We start from the raw sequence: 22,182 nt of genomic DNA, 5'->3' as shown, positions 1-22,182 counted from the left end.
GGATAGGTAATATCATATGCAATGATATGCCTTGAAGTTGTTTTTTTTGGGCTTTTTTTGCTACAACAAGAAATATTTTTACATATATGTAGCAGGGAATATTGGCAGAATATAATACGACAGCAAGAACTGAGGCAATTAAGACTCAACATCTGAATGCCCAATGAAATGGAATAATGTTTTCAGACTAAAAAGCACCAAGTAAAATTTTACCCAGAACACCTTAGAGCAATTCTGTAGGCAATCATAAACTAAACAGGCTCAGGCCTGTTCTCCTCCTACATCGATTATTGTGCATCTGAGGGCTGATCGATATCTGAATAACACCCTTCAATTAAATCACGAGTGTTTTTGATTTCTTATTTTAATTCTCTGCTATGAAGTTGTATTAAGACAATGTGTCAGCATGTCTCAGTGAATTGGTAAATGCCTTGATTCAGAGCTGAATGTGGTCAGGAGACCTCACTAGAGCAGGTAGAGTCCCTGGATAGGGGATATGTACACTGTCAGAAATTGTAGAATCAAAGTCGGGTAAGAATATGTTGTGAATGCTGTATTGCAACCTTCAGACCTGCAAGACATTTAGAATACAGAGTAAGATGAAAATGAAAGTTGTTTAGGAGCTAATGGGAAGTGCTAAATACAGTTATGCCTCTGAAACATTCACAAGTTTTATCTTTGAGCACCACTGCAAAAACTTTTAGAATCAGAATCATAGAATCATAGAATATCCCAAGTTGGAAGGGACCCACGAGGACTATCGAGTCCAACTCCTGGTACCACACAGGTCTACCCAAAAATTTCAGACCATATGACTGAGAGCATAGTCCAAATGCTTCTTAGACTCTGACAGGCTTGGTGCAGTGTCTACATCCCTGGGGAGCCTGTTCCAGTGTGCAACAACCCTCTCAGTGAAGAACTTTTCCTGATATCCAGCCTGAACCTCCCTTGTTGCAGCTTGACTCCATTCCCTTGGGTCCTATCACTGTTCACTAAAGAGAATAGATCGGCGCCTTCCCCTCCACTCCCCTTCGTGAGGAAGCTGTAGAGCACGATGAAGTCTCCCCTCAGCCTCCTCTTTTCCAGGCTGAACAGGCCAAGTGACCTAAGCCACTCCTCATACATCTTCCCTCTAGGCCTTTCAACATCTTTGTTGCCCTTCTCTGAACACTCTCCAATAATTTCAACTTTCTCCGATAGTTTTTTATTTTTTCTTTTTTTTATTATTTTCAAGTTTTTTGTTTTGTTTTGTTTTTTAGCATTCAGTTTGTAGTTTCTGTCTTTTATTCTGCACAGTATTGAACTCATAAGAAAGAGTTTATAAAAATTAAGAAGTACAGAGCCTTTTTGAATTGCAGGTTGATAGCAGTTACTCTGAATCTCAAAGTGTCAAAAAGAAGGAAAGGGAAATGACGTTTCAATGATGACAGTAGCTCAGCTGAAACCATCAAAAAGATCAACCTATGAAAAATAGTGAAAGCTGCTGTTTTTCAGGCTTTTCTTTCTCAAACTGAAAGGAATTATCTCTGAAAACAGTATTTAAGTTCCCAGGGGATGCCAAAGAGTGAATGTACTTAGGTCCTCTAGTGAGATACGACCCTGTTTCTTTCCATATCATATCAGTATATCATAGCTTTAAGGAAAAGCCTACTTGGTTTTGTTTACCTTCTATTTTCTTAGATTGAAAACTGCAATTAGTTAATTTGTATGTTCAAAGCTATACTTAATTGGCACAGGACGAGTGTAACGTTAAGACTATTGTTATCAACAGAAAGAGGATAACAACTTATGAAAGTTGAACTATGTGAAACCAAGAGTGTTTGTTTAATCTAAAATGTTAGCAATGTGAACAAAATATAGCAGCTATTATTACTAGTTCAGTTACAATAATATTAAGGCTCACAACTGAAATTCACAAAATCACAGAATAGTTGAATTTGGAAGGGACCTCCAGAGGTCATCTGGTCCAACTCCCCTGCTCAAACAATGCTACCTAGATCAGGTTGCCCAGGACTATGCCCAGATGGCCTTTGAAGATTTCCAAGAAGACTCCACAAGCACTCTGGGCAACCTGCGCCAGTGCTTAGTCACTCTCACAATGAAGAAGTGTTTCCTGACATTCATACAGAATCTCTAGTATTTCAGTTGCTCTAAATTGTGTATTACATACAAAATAAAACTGTATTACAATTTAAAACGTCTGGACCAAAAAAAAAAAAAAAAGTCCTTTTAGTATCTACCCATTTTTTTTCTGTTGTTACATATGACCTTTCATTACCCTTCAACAGAATCAGTCCTCCTTAAAAGGAGGCTGGGGGTTTCCAGTGAATCATCAGTATTGTGAGTCCTTTGTATGTGCATTGCATGTATGCAAGCCCATGCCTTTGTATGTGTGTATGTATGTTTGTAGTGTGATGCTAATGACAGATGTCTTCTTCCTCTTCCTCTTTTCCCGTTGGGGTCCTTTTACACATTTAGCAATGTGCTTTACGCTTTGCTCTTTTTTCATTGGCCTGAAACTCGAATTTATATCTGAATACTCTATATGGTATACTTTACATAAGTTGGATGGTATTTTCTTCTTTTTCTAAAAGAAAACTGGAAGTACTACAGGATACTGGCCTGAGAGTGTATGATTAGAACATTTTGTCTTTTTTTCTTTTATCAGTTTACTGCTTTTTTTTTTTTTTTCTGTTGTTTTTGTTGTAGTTGCTGGTTTTTCCTCCAGGATAAATCCAATTGCATAAATAAAAAAAAATAAAAATTAAAACCTCTGTCAACTCTGTCAAATACACAGATTTACCAGGAATTTTTCCAACCAAAGAACTTAGAATATATGTTCTTATTTGATGGAAATTAACTTTTCATTATTTCCTGTTCTTTCTCTTCATACACCATCAAATTATAACCTCAAGCTAAGTCTCCATTTTACATGACCTCATTTCTCTATAGTTTTTCTTTTCTTCAACTGTTATTTCAGAAATCCGACCTCTCCAGAAGACTTTACATTTAGAGACTATATGTAGTCTTATTGTTCAGGTAATCTATGCTTAGCCACAGAGTTTATAAAGATTGTATAATGTGTTTACATATTGTGGTGGTTTTGCAGCTGAACTCCACTACAACTGCTCTCTAACTCACCATCCTCAAAGATAAAAAGGGAGAAAACACGATGGAAAGGGCTGAAGGGTTGAGATAAGGACAGGGAGATCACTCAACAATTATCTTCACTGGCAAAACAGGCTCAGCTTAGGGAGATTAATAAAATTTATTGCCTATCACTAGTGGACTATAACAGTGAGAAACTAAACGCAAACTAAAAACACCTTCCCCCCATCCACAGTCTTCCACTTCCTCCCACTCCAAGTGGCACAGAAGAACGGGGAACAGGGGCTGCCGTCAGTCCCTAACGCTTTGCCAGTGCTGCTCCTTCATGATCCCTCTCTGCCCATGCTCCATAATCGGGTCCCTCCCACAGGACATAGTCCTTCCTGAAATGATCCTGCCTGGGCTTCCGACAGGCAACAGCTCTTCAAGAACTGCTCCAATATGGGTCTTCACCACGGGGTCCATCAGTCAGGAGCAAACTGCTCCAGCACGGGTCCCCCACAGGCGGCAGCTCTCCCCAGACCCACTGCTCCTGCATAGGCTCCTCTCCGTGGGCTGCAGCTCCGGCCCGGGGCCTGCTCCTGCGGGGGGGGTCTCCATGGGCCACAGCCTCCTCCAGGCCACATCCACCTGCTCCACCGGGGGCTCCTCCACGGGCTGCAGCGTGGAGATCTGCTCCGTGTGGGACCCATGGGCTGCAGGGGGACAGCCTGCTCCACCAGGGGCCTCTCCAGGCTGCAAGGGAACTTCAGGTCTGGTGTCTGGAGCACCTCCTGCCCTCCTTCTTCACTGACCTTGGTGTCTGCAGGACTGTTTCTCACTCCTCGCTCTCCCAGCTGCTGTTGTGCAACAGTTTTTGTTGTTGTTGTTTTTGGTTTGGTTTGGTTTGTTTGCTTTTGTTTTTTCTCTTTCTTAAATCTGCTTTTCCAGAGCCACAACCAACATCACTTACTGGCTCAGCTCTGGCCAGTGGCGTGTCCCTTTCGAAGCCAGCTGGAACCAAGGGCAGCTACTGGTCTCTGTGCACAGAGGCAACCCCTGCAGCCCTCTTGCTACCAAAACCTTGCCGCATAAACCCAATACACATATCCATCATCACATCAGTCAAAGAACTCTTTTTCCTCCTTTGACTGCTGTAGTTAATGTTCTGTGTAGTGTAGATTGTACACGTTTCTTTCTCCTGTGGTGATGACTCAGTTCCCTTGGTTGATGTGATATAAGGGGCAAAACTATGGTTTCATTCTTTTCCTGATTGGTAGCTTCATTTATAGTAGGACCAGCTGTTAAACATTTCTTCTTCTAAGAGAACAAAACATAGTTATTGTTGCTTTATCTAGATATATAGGAGTAAGACTGAAGTCCTTAAAGCAAGAACTTAGGTTTTCAAAGGACCTGAATAACTGAGGACCCTACGTTTCATTGTTTCTCTCTGGGATTCAGGCTCCTAAGTACATAAATCACTTTTAAAATATTATGGTAAGTTATATTCTGGGTGTCTAAGATAAGAATGCTAAGTCTCATGGAAAAAAAGTATTTGGCAAATTCAGTTATAATCACATAAACAAACCAAAAGGAAACAGTAGGATGCTTTTCTGTGACTCAGATGCATTAAATGTCAGTGCATGAGGCACTGACGTGGATAGTATTTCAATAATAAAAGAGTGGAAGATTGCTTGGTACTATCTAAAATTTCATGAAAGCTCAAAGCTTACTAGTCCTACTTTGCATCATTATCATACATATTATATTTTGTAACAATATGTTGGTATAAAAAAACAGTTTGATGGTTTTATCAGAACAAACATAAATACTATTAAACACAAAACAAAAACAAACAAAAAAAAACAAAAAAACCAGTGTAAATTAAGTTCTATATGGAATATACAGTAACTAATTCAGGATATTCCCATTCAATACGGAGTTTTCTATTTATTTATTTTTTTTTTGGTTACCAAAAAGAAATGAACACATATGCAAAAGTAGGCTTTCAGATCTTTAGGAACTATTTGCATTGTTCAATTAAAACAGAGCAATTTTTTATATTTTTTTAACTAGATGCAACTTGTCCAAAGAGCAAGAAAACAGCCAGAAGTCAGGACATAGAAGTCTGCACTGATTCACTGTGGTTATGTCTACATTTACTTTACATAGCATGTCTTCATGAATTCCAAGTGTGTCACTAGCAGATCTAGCCTGTGAGCTCATCTTTCGTTTCCCTGGAAACCATAGCACTGTGGATGAATACTTGGCTCTGACCCAGAACTGAGTCATAAGCCATTTCCACATCTGGCAAAGAGAGTCAAGAATCTGTCCTGAAGCTAGCAGCATAAACATAATTGTGTATGTCCTTCACAAGTTACTTTTAAAGGGATTATTCCCATGTATCATAGGGACTTAAATGATACATCTAAAGTAGTGACTACTTTTCCTCTTCTGACACTTGGAATGAATGTAAAGAGAAATAAAAGCCAGAAGAGGAATGATAGTTCCAGATGGACAACCTTTTAAAGATCCCTATGTCCATGTTTAAAATAGTGTTTTTCCAGCTTCAGCTGTGTGTCACCTTCATATTGAGAAGAGATATAGATTTGTACTCGTAATTTCCTTTGTGATGGCAAGACAATTACTTAGGGATTAAGAAGGGTAATTGAGGGACCCAAATATCAGGGTATTCTGTGACACACTGTTGAGGATATTTTAATGTGTACTTTGAGAAGAATTAACCAATGTTGTGCTTAAATATAAAGAGATTTAATGAACAACACATTCAATGAAGTCCTAGAGCCATCACTGTATCTACAAAGAGTCTGAAAAGATTTATCACAAGCCCACACTTGCACCAGCACCAATCCGACAAGCATCAGCATTCCCTAGCACTAGTTCTGCTCAACAAAGGCAGCCAGAGATCATTACCATCCCTTGATTACAAGAAAATACTGCGTCATTTCTTACCTCATGAGCAAGAGAAACTTCACTTCCTTACATTGAGTCATTGTGGTCTCTGGCCACAACTGTCTACCTTCAGACAGTTTAACAAATTCTGCAGTCAGTCTTTCTTGTCCTCCATGCCAAATAATTCTGTGGTCAGAAATTACCATTTCTGAGCAGTTAGAACTCAAATTTCCCCTTCAGGGTACTAGTTGCAACTTCTAGATACAGTGCATTATTCTTCAACAAAAGACAGAAACACATTCCCTTAGTCATTTCAGTTGTGCCCAGCTAACTAGATGGGTGACATAAATACCTTTGTATTTTAGTTTCCTCATCTGTAACATGAAACTAGTTTACTTATTCATAATGCATCTATGAAACATGTATAAATATTCCTCCAAAAGGAACTGCTGCTGTTCATCTGCAAATGATCTGTAGCCCAGGATGGTTACTAAACACATACATAATACTCCAAAGTTATAATCTTGCCTGTAAACACCAGGTTCTCCTTTTATAAGCAGAAAGAGGATGAAAGCTATGAGATTGTTAATTTTAATCATGACCATTATGTTACATTCTCAGACAGCAGAATGCTGAGGATTTTTTTCATTAATCTTAAGTACTCAAAATAACACATTTTTCCCCCACTGAGGTATTTTACATATGAATCAGTTTTTAAATATATGTACAAAATGATTTCAATGTTATAAAAAAATGTTTCATTGTTATCATAGTTCTTGTGAAAAATGCTCACTGCTATGTGGCATTTTAAATTGCATGGTCAATTTTAACGATATTCGAAAAAAGGAAGGTCCTTATAAATTAAGTTTAAATTCAGAGATACATCTTGCTGTTCTTTTGTTCAGAACATTCATAGGAAAAAGAGCAGAGCAGACTTTTTTGTTTGTCTGTTTATTGTCTACGTAGGTTTAGAGAAAATTTATTATGGGATGTCTGAAGTTCCATGGTGAATCTCAAGGTAATCTGCTCTCTAATGCTTTTATACGGTAGCTATTTAATCTTCTTTATGAAGAGGACAGAATGACCTTATTCTTTACTTTTCCTAATAAAACTTCTTATGGACTGGAATTTCAATGAGGTGAATCATGAAGTTCACCTTACTGAAAAAAAACATGGAAAGGTCTCTAAATTAGTTAGAGAATTTTCCTTCTAAGATTTAAATGAAAAATACAATAAAATAAACATTTTAATGATTAAACTATTCTAACTTTAATTAACTCCATTCTATAGTTATTTGATGGCAATTGTTGGCCTGTAATACACACAATTATATTTTCCAGCTGACAAATTCAGATATCTTAAAAAATAAAGGTATTTATAGTGAGGCTGCAGTGTAGGAATTGCACCAGCACCAATCCATTTTCGTCATATAATTTATTTTATTCACTGAATTTAAATGCTTACCATTGTGTCTAGCTTCACTTTTTAAATGACAGATAATGTCAACATTTATATTAAATTCCTTTCTGAACAGACAAAGAACGTCTATTTTGACAGGGTCTCAGAAGTAGTGAGTTCTTTCAAGAAAAATTCTTAGAGACTGAAAAAGTATATATTAGGTGGATCACTTCTAGTGTTTTTGACAAAGAAAAAAATGGTATTGCTTCTTCTTCAGCATTAATAACATAAATAAATACATTACTTTGTGCAATGGTACAGAGGGTGCCAGAATTTTAAACATCATGTAATTTACCCTTACATATAGCATGTTTAGAATAGAAATAATTGTATGTCTTTGTTTGGGTAGTGACAGCTATCCAATTTGTTTAATTAGCATCAGTCTGGTTGACTTCTTTGGATCTATGTTTAGTTGAAGTGACTGTGCCTCCTCATATTTGTGTATTTGTGTGTGTGTGTGTGTGTGTGTGTGTGCATGAATACGTGTTTGTGTGGGTGGAGGATACATACAGAAAAAGCGAACAGAAATAACATTAATAGAAATAACTGTCTTGTTTAGTGAAAGACAGACATTTCATAGCTCTGCAAATGCTGAATGTTGAAACAGTGCATGAGAAAGAATCAAATATACTTCACTGCTTCTGTTCAGTCTTTAATTTCAAGAAGTAAATGATAAACTTACCCTCGTTTGTGGAGTTCTCTAAAATATTTCAAAGATCCCTGTAACAACTCTTATTCTTGAAAACCCAGGGGGTGGGGAGGCCTTTTGTTTGTTTGTTTATTTGTTTTTTCTTTGTTTACCAATTTCCTTGTAAAATAGCTGAATGGTGTTTTGTTGTTGTTGTTGTTGTTTTTTATGTAAAACTGCCCTTTTATTGTTTGATAGTGAATTTCTGTTTTATTCTTCCTCCACTTTACTTCCACAAAGAGCACATGGCGTATCTATCCATTGCATCTACAAAACCATAGATCTGTTTAATCTGCAGTGGACGAATATACACAGATATGCAGAGATCACTGGTATTTCCAAACACTAAATTAAAAATTGCAATCTTACAACTAGAACTAAAACACAGAAACACTCCAGTCATTGACATTCATCGCTCTCTCAAAAGCACAACACAGGACTTTTGCTTATGTTATTTTAATTAATATTAAGTAGGCACGTAGGCATTATGTTAGTATCATCTTATCATTCCTTGGTCTGGCATGTTTTCTGGGAAATGACATACAATACCATATTCAATTCTTGCACTGAGAAAAATGCCTCTCGGCCAAGACAATTATTCTTGAAACCTTTTCATGAAACTAAAGCTTTCTACCTAACAGAAAGAAAGAAGAGGAATTCTACAAACATTAGACATAATCTTTAGTAGATTTTGGAGGATTTCACTACTACATGATATAAAAGTCGATTTAATGTTATTTTATACAGTGAGTAGTATCACATACCATGTGGGAAACTTATGAATAATGGAAATTTCTCAGTTTTAGAGACATATTTCCTCATTATATATATCCTATTTAAGCTGCAGTGAATGAAAAATCTTTAGATTAATAATCAGACAGCAGTTATAATGATAAATGTGAATAAAAGAGCTTTGGTGTTTGTTTTTAAAGCATATATTTGGTTTCTTAACAATTTCTCACATGAATTTTTTTCAGAATCGATTAAGTATGCCAAACCACTGATAATGAGACTTCTCAATCAGACTGTACTGAGTTTGGATCAAGGGAATTTATCTCTTGACATAAATTAACTTTACTAAAATGTGTAGATGAGTAGCCAGTGGAAAGCCTTATCTCTGTAGTTGCTGTAATTAAGCAGTGACATTTAATATTACAGGAATTTGAGATAGCAGGAAAAAAAAAAGAAAGAAACACAAATAATTAGACTTACATTTTTACCGTTTTATCTAGACATGAATATTAAAGTGCTTGTTAACATATTTCAGAGTGATACTAAACAAAGTGTTCTGTAGTAATTTGGAATGTATGTACTAATATTATAATAACTACCATAGTGGTGAGTATTTGTTTTTACTTGGTTAAATGATTTAGTTTATAATCAGGCCAACAATATATTCTAGAAGATTTTCTTCTATAAGAAGAATCAAAGAAGATTTTGAGTTAACATTTAAAAACATGTAAGAAGATCAGCAGCAGTTAGTTATTTTCATACCAAATTACATTTATATAGATGCCAAAAAATACGTAAATACCATCATTGATGGGTGGGGGGAGTGTTGGAATGTAAAGTAAATGGAGGTACTCCTGAGTCTTTGACTATGATTAGGATGATTCTTCATTCCCTTTTATGACTTGAAAATTGAACAGTGATTTGGTAAATTATCAGACATTTCCAGTATTGACCTAGTCATTTTGACTTGAGTGGGGTTTCACACACAAAAAAAAAAGTCATATATTGTAGCTTAACCCAGCAGGCAGCTAAACACCACACAAATGTTTGCTCACTCACCCTCCACCCCGAGTAGGATGGGAAAGAAAATGTAAAATAAAAGTGCAAGAACTTGTGGCTTGAGTTAAGGCCAGTTTAATAAGAAAAATAAATAAATAAATAAAAGAACACTGACAACAAAAATGATTATCAACAAAAGTATAAAAAATACCAAGTGATGCACAGAAAAATTGCTCACCACCAGCTGACTGATGCCCAGCCAGTCCATGAGCAACAACAGCTCCCAAGGGCCAACTCCCCCCAGTTTATTGTTCAGCATGGTGTCATATGGCATGCAATATTCCTTTGGCCAGTTTGGGTCAGCTGTCCTGGTTTTGTCCCCACCTAGCTTCTTGCATACCTTTGCCCCCTTGTTGGAAAGGCACTATGAGAAGCTGAAAAGTCCTTGATTTAGTGCAACCACTGCTCAGCAACAACTAATATATTTGTATTTTGTCAATATTATTCTCATCCTAAATCCAAAACACAGCACCATACCAGCTACTAGGAAGAAAACTAACTCTATCCCAACTAAAACAATGACATTGTTTCATTTTTTAAGAATAAATAAATAAAATAAATAATATAATAAATAATAAATAAAAAGTGGTGTTTCTGTTTTGATTTTCTCCACTCAGATGACACTTAACAACACAAATAATATCAAAAAAGATTTGAGAAAGATGAAAGATGCGGCAGTTATTAAAGATATCCTAATACACAGAAATCCACACAAGCAGGTAGTGTTTTAGCCTTCTGTTTCTCGAGGAGGTTGGAGAAAAAGCTAAGATCAAGCACAAGGAGAAAAAAAAAAAAAAAAAAAAGGATAAGAGTGTAAAAGTAAAGTATCCTGTAAAAGTATAAAAGTATCCTAATTGTCCAAGCCAACAGCATCCATTGTTTGTACAATTAATGATGGAGAATACCTAAAACCAAAACCAAACAAACAAAAAACAAAGCAACAACAGCAACAATAACAAACAAAACTATACAACACTGAAATTAAATATAAACAAATGGCAACATCCAGTGCTATGTTACCTAAAAGGTCACATATCAACACCTGTCATAAGTAAAACCCATGTCAACTGTTTTTTAGCACATTGCGTGGGTCACCTTTTTCCACAGAGAGATTCATCTTTGATAAAGTTGGTTGATCACAAGAAACCCAGAGAATGAGTTAACAGTTAAACCATGGATCAGGGGTTCATTGCTAAACTCATTTCATACTGCTTTAATTTCACTGTACAGACATATCGTAAATTTGCTTATTAAGTCATTAAAAAATAGTAATAATCATGCCTTCAGATAGATAAGATAGATCAGCTTGTAATACCCTGAGTAAAGGAAGTTTTGTAAGTTAAATTGATATACATGTGCCAAAGAATCATAGAATCAATAAGGCTGGAAAAGACCTCCAAGATCATCTGGTCCAACTATCCCCCTACCACCAATGTCACCTGCTAAACCATGTCCCTTAGCATCACATCCAACCTTTCCTTGAACACCCCCAGGGATGGTGACTCCATCGCCTCCCTGGGCAACCTGTTCCAATGACTAACTACTCTTTCTGAGAAGAAATGTCTCCTAATTTCCAAACTAAACCTCCGCAGGTGCAACTTGAGGCCATTCCCTCTAGTACTATTGCTGGTTATCTGTGAGAAGAAGCTCACCGATAGCTCACCACTGCCTCCTTTCAGGTAGTTGTAGAGAGCACGAAAGTTTTCCCTGAGCCTCCTCTTCTCTAGACTAAGCAATCCCAGTTCCCTCAGCCTCTCCTCATAGGATTTATGTACCAGGTCCTTTGCCAATTTCATAGCCCTACTCTGGACACGCTCTGGGGCCTCGATGTCTTTCTTGCACTGAGGGGCCTAAAACTGAACACAGCACTCGAGGTGTGGCCTCACCAGAGCAGAATACAAGGAAATGATCACCTACCTCCCTGATCCTGCTGCAAGCCAGGATGCTGTTGTCCTTCTTGGCCACCTGGGCACACTGCCAGCTCATGTTCAGAAGGTACTTGTCATCATGAATACGAGTTCCAGAAACTCTCCTGTAAGCAAATTCTTCTTAATAAGAGAAAGACACTGTCAGACATGTCAAAATTGTACCAAATAAAGACACATGTAAATACCCAAAGACACCTACTTTATGTAACTTAGTGTTATGAAAGCAAGAAACTTCTGAAAGCTTGACAGTTTGATTCAGCATTGAGGCTTTGTATTATCCAGATTTCTCTGGGTAGAGATTAACTTGATTATATGAGACTTCTAAGATTTCCATTATTTTAAAATTTTCATATTTTCAGGACTGTGTGCAGAGTTAAATCTGTTATGCTGCCACATTAAAGTCATTGTATTTTTTATTGATTATTATTGATGTCTAAAAAACCATTTAGATTTTTGAGAAATCAATTTTTTTTCCTCAAAGCTGACAATATTAATTATTGGGTGCTTTGTTATTCTTTCCAACATCTTTCTTTAGATGAAAAAAAGGAGGGTGAGGCTACAGTTAAAGCAGTAAATTTATAGATAGTTAAAAAAAAAAAATCCACATAATCCTATGAGGTCAATAGGAATTTTATAGGAATAGGATTTAAAACTAATATGTTTGCATTTGACTCCCAAGAAACACCATTACTGTAGTAAAGTAAGTCTTCTGCAGAAACTGTGTGTATGATATATAACTAGGTGCCTAGATGATATTAATCATCTACTTCTTCTGTAAAAACATACCTACCTGCTTTAGGCTGTAGATCTATATGCATCATCTTCCTAGTGAGATAAGCTTTCTTCTACTTAGCTATATTGCCTGCCTGAACAGATGCAGTACTCTCAGTAAACTAATAATAATAATAATAATAATAATAATAATAATAAAGGCAGTTCTATTCTAGCAGGACACAAAGGAAGGATTCAGAAGTTTGAAGTATATCGTCTGTTTTGTGTAACATCAGAAGGAATCATATTTCAGTGAGAATGGCAGCAGACAGCTCAGCAGATGTAAATAGAAACTTTCCTGTTCCCCTCTAAAATGCATTCAAAATGAAGGCTAGAAACTACTAACACAAATATTTGGTATGTGTCTTGAATAAATCTAGATTCAACCTTGATATGTGCACTTACATTCCTGTTCCTTGTGTGAAAGACCAATAAATCCTGGTTATTTTTTCTATGCAACAACAGAAGCTAGCATGATGGGAAATGGACCTTCATGGGAACAAGGATTCAAGAGAAATTTATGATGAACATCAAAGAATTAATATCAATGTAGTTATGGGAACACAAAGAAGACAAGACCGTACACTCCCTGTAGAATTTTTAGTTCATCACACACCTTCATTTATATATAAGACATACGGATTTGGCAGTCCAAACTCCCTCCTTCCATATCAGTACAGAGAAAAAATAGCTATCCGGAGACTGTAAATTTGGACATTTTTTTTACTCTACTTTAGTGTCTAATTTCATGTGCTTTGTTCTTTTTTGTTTGTTTGTTTTGTTTGTTTTCAAACAGAATCATGGAATGGCTGAGGTTGGAAGGGACCTCCAGAGATCATCTAGTCCAACCCCCCTGCTCAAGCAGGGTCACCTAGAGCATATTACACAGGATCACATCCAGGCAGGTTTTGAATATCTCCAAAGAAGGAGACTCCACAACCTCTATGGATAGCCTGTTCCAATGCTCTGTCACCCTCACAGTAAAGAAGTTCTTTCTCATACGGTGATGAAACCTACTGTGGTTCAATTTATACACATTTATACCCTATTTATACCCTTGTTCTATCACTGGCCACCACTGAGAAGAGTTAACATCCTTGTTACATTGTCCCCATAGGTATTTATAGAAGTTGTTAAGATCCCTTCTCAATCTCCTCTTCTCTAGGCTAAACAGGCCCAGCTCACTTAGTCTTTCCTCATAGGACAGATGCTCGAATTCCTTAATTATGGCTCCACGCTGGACCCTCTCTAGAAGTTCTACACCTTGAGAGCATTTATAGAATTATAGAACCATCTAGGTTGGAAAAGATCAGCAAGTCCAACCATCAACCTGATCTTCTGATTCTCATCACTAAACCATGCCACATCCCTCAATGTCATATTCACACATTGTAAATACCTCCAGGGGTGGAGATTCCACCACTTCCCTGTCTCCAAAGTCCACATCCACAATTCATGGCAGCATTGTACCAAAAATGTTACATCAGGAGTTTTAATAAAATAGTGTATACAGTTACCATCATTATTTCATTGTCTCTCTACAGATAAATGCCTCTTAAAAAAATAATAATAATAATAATAAATCTAGACTACAGAGGTTTTATGTATACCAGTCCCTCAAAGGAATTCATTTTAGAAACATGGATTGTAATGGGAAAGATAGAAAGATAGAAAATGGGTAGAGGAAGGCACTGAACAATAATTTACTAAAAGCTATCAGATTTTTAATTTTTAGAAACTATTGAGTTATTTCAGTTTAACATTAATGAAGTACTGCCTAGTGTCTTGATTGTGAAATGGGTATATTCTTCACTACTGACCTGAATACCAGCTGCAGGTGTACGTAATCCAGGGCCTGCTACTAAGCACAGGCATCTTCTCTTCTCTCTTACTGCAAAGGGGTCCATTTGTCTCATTGTCAGATGCTATCAATCTTGGCCTTCCAGTCATTGCTTCAGCCCTTCCCATAACTGCTCCATAACACTCTCTGCAGTATCTTTTCCCTGCTGCCCTCAAATGAGACGCATAGTGCTACCTATGTTACATGGCAGACATTTACTGTAGGGCACATTACAGCTACTTTTGCTTCAAGGTTGTGAAATATTTTTCAGCACAGTTTCACAGCCGGCTGTAGCTAAATTTACTCTGGCAAATTTCCCTAATTGGTTTGGTGGCGTGTCAGCTGCTGGCATATAGTGACATGAACTAAAGAGCCTGCTAGCATATATTATCGAATGCAGATTCTGATGTCTTCAATTCCATTATGAACTTTTCAATTTAATTGTAGTCCAATATGCAACAAAGAAATCCACAGGACCATTACGCCTACATGTTGTCACAATGAAATTATGATGCCCTGTGTAGCAAAAAAGCATCTTTACCTCTATGCTTTGACAAGAGTAGGGATTTAATCTTTGCTTTCAGAACATCAAACAGTCAAGTGCCATTTAACCTTACTTCTTGCCCTCACACTGAAATTATTTTTGAAACAGCCACCTACAGATACAAAATTTTCTGTGGTTTACATCTGACATATAGTACTTACTGACCAATTTTGAGCAAAATTCCTTCAAGTCACAGAACAGACTTTTCAAAGCGTCAATATAAATATTTATATGTTCTCCAAAAATGTTAAAGTAATCTTCATTGAAGTCAAAACTGGAAAACCAGAAGACTGCAGAGACTTTCCACTATTTCTACCACCTTACCCAATGCATTTAGGCTTTACCTACAAAGCAATGTCTTGCAAATATTCTTATTTACTTACATACTTCACTTACATCCAGCTGTACTTACACACTTTACTTACATCCAGCTGTAACCTGGCTGGGAGAGCAGAACCAGTATACACACTTCATCTCTGCAAACATATAGGCAGTGCTGAATGGTATGTCCATATTTATTCTCATTTCTGCATTAATTTGCAACTTTAAGAGCATAACATTGTTTCCTGAATTTAAGTTCTCTCTCTGTGTCTGAAATAGAAGGAAAAAGATTCTGGGGTTCTGACTATTGCCTGGCTTCTAATTGTCATTCTAGGCTTCTAAATTTATTTTCAGATTGAGCTCCTAGGTTCCTTCTCTATTTATTATTGTTGCTTTCTTTGGACTATGAGGGTTTCAATCATTTATGTATGTCCTCAGACTTTATTTACATTATGAAATCTCTGAATTTTCTGTCTTAAGGCTTCTGGCTCTTTTCTTTCCTTCTGCTTCAATGTTTCTATCAGTTTTTGCTAGTGTTTGGAAAGAGGTTGTTGGTAATATCTGTCGCTTTCCACAGATGGAGAATATCTGCCTTACACTATTGTTATTGTGAAAACTCACAGTTTGATCTCAAAAAGAAAGCAAGCTTACCTTTATGGCTGGCATGACACTTTTGTTGGCTATTCTCTAGTAATTGTATAAACTTTCTAAATAAATAGTATGCTCCTAGTGTGTCTTAATTATATAATAATTAATATAATATTTTAATATTATTTATATATTATATATTATTTATAACATATAAATTATATAATATTATATAATATTTAATTTTAATAATATTTTCCAGTCATCTCCAAAGCTTCTCTTTGTTTCTCCCACAGCATCAGTAGAGAAGAAGTAATAGCATTTGGAATTTCATTCTTTATCCTATAGCAAGTCCTCAAGAACCAGTAATGTAAAGGTACTGCATACAGTCCAATAATTAGGGCACTCAGCTGAGATGGCAGAGATCCAAATTCAAGTATCTATCTTATTATTCTTAATATTTCTATAAAATCATTAAAATCCAAAAGAGGTAAGAAAACATTATAATCTAGAATACTTGACATGGAATTTCAAATTCTGCATTCATATTAATCTGAAATAGAGTATCAGGTACAGTCATTGGACCTTCCTTCTGGTTCCTAGATCAGTCTCATATTCAGTAACATTATTGTAGGGTGATCTATTTCTAATTTTGGTGGTGGTGGGTGTTTTGTTTTTTGTTTTGTTTTTTTGTTTAAAATATTTTCATCTTAGTAGAGGAGGAACTCCAGTATGAAACGTTTATATATATTTTTTCTGTCCTTTTGCATCCGTGTGAAGAAAAGGACTTTTTACCACTATTCCTCTGTAGCAAAACCAAACAACTTAGGTTAAAACAGCAACTAAATTCCAACTGCTACAAATAGTTACAGGTTAAGCAAAGCTATTTAAATTTGAAGTTAAAGGAACAGGAAAAGGAACATCCATGTACTAAGTAACACCTGAAAAGGAATTGAAACATCTCTGTTTTAAAGCTTTTCTTTATTGCATTCAATCTTAGATTGGTATTTGAAGGTAGCAGTTTACATGTGAAAAAGTATATAGCATGTTGATTAAAACAAAAATAACAAAAAACATAATGGGCTCCATATCAGCAACTCATATGTATAGCTCAGATCCTTATATGTGCAGGGTCTATTACTTACTGCAGAAGCATTAAAAGCATTAGGCTATGGTAAATATATATTCATTATACCTTTCTGCTTGCTTTTTCACAGAATCACAGAGCTGTCTAGGTTGGAAGAGACCTCCAAGATCATCTAGTCCAACCTCTGACCTAACACTAACAAGTACTTCACTAAACTGTATCACTAAGCTCAACACCTAAAAGTCTTTTAAAGACCTCCAGGGACGGTGACTCAACCACTTCCCTGGGCAGCCCGTTCCAATGCCTAACAACCCTTGCAGTAAAGAAGTTCTTCCTAATATCCAACCTAAACCTCCCCAGTGCAACTTTAGCGCATTCCCCCTTGTCCTGTCACCAGGCACATGGGAGAATAGACCACCTCGCTACAGCCTCCTTAAAGGTACCTGTAGAGAGCGATAAGGTCACCCCTGAGCCTCCTCTTCTCCAGGCTGAACAATCCCAGCTCCCTCAGCCGCTCCTCATAAGACTTGTTCTCCAGACCCCTCACCAGCTTTGTTGCCCTTCTCTGGACTCTCTCGAGCACCTCCACGTCCTTCTTGTAGTGAGGGGCCCAAAACTGAACACAGTACTCCAGGTGCGGCCTCACCAGAGCCAAGTACAGGGGAGACAATCACTTCCCTAGACCTGCTGGCCACAGTTTCTTATACAAGCCAGGATGCTGTTGGCCTTCTTGGGCACCTGAGCACACTGCTGGCTCATATTCAGCCGACTATCAACCAAAACTCCCAGGTCCTTCTCTGCCAGGCAGCTTTCCAACCACTCATCTCCCAGCCTGTAGCGCTGCTTGGGGTTGTTACGCCCCAGGTGCATGACCCGGCACTTGGCCTTGTTGAACTTCATACAGTTGGCCTGAGCCCATTGGTCCAGCCTATCCTGATCCTCCTGCAGAGCCTTCCTACCCTCGAGCAGATCGACACACGCACCTAACTTGGTGTCATCTGCAAACTTACTGAGGGTGCACTCAATACCCTCATCCAGATCATCGATAAAGATATTAAAGAGGACTGGCCCCAGTACTGAGCCCTGCGAGACTCCACGAGTGACCGGCCTCCAACTGGATTTGGCTCCATTCACCACAACTCTTCGGGCCCGGCTACCCAGCCAGTTTCTAAGCCAACGAAGCGTACGCCAGTCCAAGCCACGAGCAGCCAGTTTCTTGAGGAGAATGTTGTGGGAAACAGTGTCAAAAGCCTTACTGAAGTCAAGGTAGACCACATCCACAGCCTTTCCCTCATCCACTAAGCACGTCACTGTGTCATATAAGGAGATCGGGTTAGTCAAGCTCCCGACCACCACATCTCCCACCAGTCCTCTGTTTGTGAACAGAAGGTCTAGCGGGACACCTCCCCTGGTAGGCTCACTAGCCAGCTGAATCAGGAAACTATCTTCCATGCTCTCGAGAAACCTCCTAGACTGCTTTCTCTGGGCTGTATTGCATTTCCAGGATATGTCTGGGAAGTTGAAGTCCCCCACGAGAACAAGCGCTGACGATTTCGCAACTTTTGCCAGCTGCCTGTAAAACTCCTCATCAGTCTCCTCATCCTGGTTTGGCAGTCTATAACAGGCCCCCACCAGGATGTTTGCCTTGTTGGCCTTCCTGCTGATCCTAACCCATAGGGACTCAACCTTATCATTCTCAGTCTCGAGTTCCACAACATCTAAACACTCTCTAATATAGAGAGCCACACCACCACCCCTTCTGTGCTGCCTGTCCCTTCTGAAGAGCCTATAGCCAGACATTGCAGCACTCAGTCATGAGAGTGGTCCCACCACGTTTCCGTGATGGCAACCAAGCCATAGCCTGCCTGCTGCACGATGGCTTCCAGCTCCTCTTGTTTGTTACCCATGCTGCGTGCATTAGTGTAGATGCACTTCAGTTGGGCCATTGACTTCTCCCCCGGCCTTGCCATTGTTCCCCCTGGCACAGCTCCAACAAGCCTTATTTCAGTCCCATCCCCCTTCTTACCTAGTTTAAAGTCCTCTCAACGAGCCCTGCCAGCTCCTGGGCTAGGATCCGTTTTCCCCTTAGAGACAGGTGGGACCAATCTGCGGCCATCAGGCCAGGTGCCGAGTAAAGTACCCCATGGTCAAAAAAAACAAAATTTCTGTGTTGGCACCAGCCTCTGAGCCACGTGTTAATCAGGTGGGCTTTCCGTGTCCTCTCTGTACCCCTCCCTGCCACTGTAGGGATGGACAAAAACACCATCTGTACTCCCGCTCCATCCACTAACCGTCCCAGTCCCCTAAATTCCCGTTTGATAGCCTTCAGGCTTCTCTCTTCAATATTATCACTGCCAGCCTGGACTATCAAAAGAGGATAGTAATCAGAGGGGCAAACCTACCCAACAAATAAGCTATATTCTGAAGGATTTTCAAAAACACACTTTTCATCTGTGTCTGTTCTTTGCTCACTTAAGCTCAGCAGTGATGTGCATATGATATACCTGAGTAGCTTATGTCTAAAAGAGAGATTTATGTTTAACTCCAACTACTGTGAACCTGTTGTTTAAACTAAGAAGTAGTCCGATTTTCTCTTGTGAATTGGACTCTAAAGATATTTCTTTTGCTTATTTTTATTACATTTTTTTAAAATAGATTTTATTTTATTTTATTAAGATTTAGAATTGTTTCTTATATGAGTCTTCTGAAGGGCCACAGGAAAAAGGAAGAATCTAAAAAAGAATATATCTACCTGAGAACTATGTACTGAAATAGCAAATCATAATGGCAGCAGCAGTTGCTACTGAAGAATGAAACAACTAAATATAATACTAAAGGTGTTTTCTACCTCTTTGACAGAGGAAAGAAGAAAGGAATTATGCTACTGAAAGAATACTATGTACGCTGAAAAATTATTTGTAAAGGAGACAAAATTTAGACAAAATCTACACTTAATTTCACACTTCTCTGTATGCTTCATCACATAAGAAAGAAAAAAAAAAAGAAAATTAAAATACAAAGGAAAGATCAATTGAAAAATGTTCTGAAGGTAGGTTTTCTAACAGTGAATGTGAGATGCAAGGCTGTTTTTTTTTTTTTTTTAGTAAGTGTGCCACACTACCGTTTAGAAAATCATCATCTACAAGAAAAGAAAAACAAAAGAAAATTCAATAATGAGCAGTATTTGAATGTTAATATAGGGAACATTATAGCTTTGTCACTATTGGACTGACTGCAAAAAAGTTAGCACTATAACAGAAACCTTGTTTACAAAAGAGTGAGCCAGTAATGATTCTGAGATGAAGTGTTCTTAGATTCTAACATGTTTAAACTAAAACATTTTTTAGCTGCAGAATGTTTTCTTGCAATGAATCTACATGCAGACAAGCACTGCTATAAGTACAAAAATAGAAAGTTGAGGCATGTCAGAGACAAGGCAAATTAGCACTTTGCATATTTATGATTCATAAATTGACTACACTTTGAAGTAATGCAAAACATTTTAATAGAAATGAGAAGTGTGTCAAAGACATGAAAGAAAGGCTCCATTAAATCAATATTAATCCAAAGGAATCCATTATTTAAAGAAAATCAAACAAACAACAACAACAACAAAAACAAATGTGGCAATGCAACATCAATTTAAACACTTAGAAGTCACAAAATTCAAAATGCTAGCTTTCCATCTTCCTTTGTAGCACAGAGAGACAGAATTTTTAGGTTTTTTTAGTTTATTTTTTTCCTTTAATTAATTTAATGTAGGTGTCTATATAACAATGACAAACAGAATTTGTATGCAGTAATTTGTGGTACACTATCTGGCAAAAGAAAGCCAAACTAAAATATTGTTAGCAAATATTTTGAATATTTGCTTTAAATTTAAGGAAGTTCTAGATGTTGCACAATCATATGAGTACTCACTTCAAATGTATGACTTAACTATATTGTAGTTTAAATGATTTTCCCTTCCTCAGATATTATGAACAAATAATCTTCAAAAGTAATTATCTTTTCCCAAACTGTAAAGTTACAACTGATTATACAGTTACCTTGTTGATGGAGTGTTCAAATGGTTAAAACCCCAATTTGCCTTTCCAGTCAACTGCATAAATAAAATGTCAAGTACAACCTTAAACATTGGGTGACTAGATTTGCTGTTTTGCTAAGGTAGGAAAGAAATCATTTGGTAACACTGATTTAAAATGTTTTCAATTATGTTGAACTAGCTTTACTGCTACTGTATAGAAATATAAAGTAATGTGCTTTTAAACCCTTTTTCTGAACCTACAGGACCTTATTACTGTTGAGCTGACAGTTCACTCTGAAAGGCACTCTTTCTTGCATTTAACACTTCCCTTATGTTCTTTATGGTATTCCCTGGACTCCCAACTGGATGATTCAGTTCATTAACCAGAGTTGTTTAAATAGAAAAAAAAATAAATAAGGGGAAATGAATATATTTCTACTCATCACTGACAAGCTGAAGAATCTTATGCCTTGTAAGAAACAACACAAAAGCAAGGCCCAGATTGTTGCTAAGAGGAAAGCAACAATTCTTATTTCAAGTATTTCTTGTTGACAAAGTCTGAATTTATGAAAAGACCTAAATAGGAAAGTTTGATAATTCATTGGTTACAAATACATGTTTTCAGTTCTTGACATGAATAAATATTCAAAGAATTATAGAGAAAATATGAATTCAAACTAATCTAAGTAAATTGACATCACAGAAGGAGGAAAAGGAAAAACAAACAAACAAACAAACAAAAACGTGAGAACTGGTTTTGGTAAATCTACAGTGAAAGAAACGCTGGCAAAATAACCAAAAAAGGTGTTTTCATAAGTAGTATAATACCAATAAAATAAAACTAAAACTAAAAATACAACTGAAACTAATGGTACCATATTATAAAAACAATAAATTTAGATGAAGGTGAAAGATGAGAAATATTTGAACTGAACCAAACCCCAAAATAGCATTGACGCTGAGCCTAATGTTTAAGATATCACTCAGCACAGGTGTGATCTTTTGAAAAAAATGAAAGTAGAGAGCAATTTTACTTTGAAATGTATTCTGATTTTTCTAACTTCTATAAATAACATGTGCTAAGTTACCATATAAATATATTCTTACTTTAAAATGAATGTTAATTGTATTAACCATGT

This window comes from Anser brachyrhynchus (assembly GCF_964034855.1).
Source record: "Anser brachyrhynchus genome assembly, chromosome: 1".
In the NCBI taxonomy this organism is placed as follows: Eukaryota; Metazoa; Chordata; class Aves; order Anseriformes; family Anatidae; genus Anser; species Anser brachyrhynchus.
The sequence above is the reverse complement of the archived record's forward strand: the minus strand, read 5'-3'. Positions refer to the sequence as shown.